We start from the raw sequence: 1156 nt of genomic DNA, 5'->3' as shown, positions 1-1156 counted from the left end.
GGAATAAAGTCAGTCTGTCTGTCTTTCTGTCTGTCTGTTTTTCTGTCTGTGTTTCTGTCTATCTATATATCTATCTAATGAGGAGGATAGGGGGAAAAAAGTAGAAAATCCCTATGTGAATATCTGCCTACATAAATAGTCTAAGTAAAATCGAATATTGATCTTATTTATATTCTACTCATTTGTTTACTATTAAAAAACTGCTTAACAAATATAATTTATGCCTGTGAAAATGTTCCTAACCAACCCTGTTTTAAACATAGAAATAAAGAAATGTGTACATTTAAACTTTTCAACTATAATAGCAAAATTTGGAAGTTATTAAGGTTAAATACTACCTAACATTCCTTGTGGGATGAAAAGGGTAACTAAATAAAAATAAAAAACAAATAACATTGATGTTTTCCTGCAGGGATCAAAATTATCTCACAATCAGTCACTAGGGGTCAGCAGTTTTATTAACTTCAAGTGAACCATTGCTCAGCAGGCGTATTTTTATATCAGGTGGCAGCCCTTGTTTAATCAGTTCTTTTTTGAGCTGCAGAAAAAAATAAGATGTATAAGAGACAAATAAGTGGTGCTTTTTGTATATGATGAAAAGCTTCTATGATTAAAACTAATATCAACAGTGGAGCTTAATTGCATCACTGAGACAAAACTCTGGGTTATTGTTTAACATTATCAACACATTTGGACTAAATCAGTTAAAAACATCCCTCACCGCTTTCACAATTTTGTCCTGATCATCTTTCAGTGACAGTTTAGTCGAGATCTTCAGTCTCACAACAGTAAGATGAGCTGGAAGCACAAGAGATCAACGTGGTTTACAGGGATACTTTCACTTACTAACCGCTTTAGTTCTACTTACATGTTTTTGGAGGAGGATTTAAAGTTGTCAAAGGGACAGTGGAAGGGACAGCAGTTGAAGTCACTGTCCCTCCTTCGATAGCAGCAAAAGTATAGCTCAGAAGATCAAAATGAAGATTAAATCAAATATGAAAAAAATATATGTATTAATTTACCGTTTCCAGCTGTTGGCATCACGGTGGTGGGTAGGACAGTGGTGGGCAGGACAATGGTGGTTCTAGTAGTTGTTGGTGTGACAGTGGTTGGAGTCACTGTTGGTCCTTGGATAGCAGCAAAAGTATAGTTCAGA

General features: G+C 35.1%; 1 long non-coding RNA gene across 1 annotated transcript; it reads right to left on the bottom strand.

Moving 5' to 3' along the window:
- Window positions 1-484: 484 nt before the first annotated feature.
- LOC107089412 lies at window positions 485-917 on the bottom strand. Its single transcript, XR_001481439.1, has 3 exons — window positions 869-917; window positions 722-798; window positions 485-538 (listed from the first exon to the last, which is right to left on the bottom strand). It is a non-coding gene; the product is annotated as an uncharacterized LOC107089412 (long non-coding RNA).
- Window positions 918-1156: the final 239 nt, after the last annotated feature.

This window comes from Cyprinodon variegatus, unplaced genomic scaffold, assembly GCF_000732505.1.
Source record: "Cyprinodon variegatus isolate N-32 unplaced genomic scaffold, C_variegatus-1.0 Scaffold251, whole genome shotgun sequence".
NCBI lineage: Eukaryota > Metazoa > Chordata > Actinopteri > Cyprinodontiformes > Cyprinodontidae > Cyprinodon > Cyprinodon variegatus.
The sequence above is the reverse complement of the archived record's forward strand: the minus strand, read 5'-3'. Positions and strand labels throughout refer to the sequence as shown.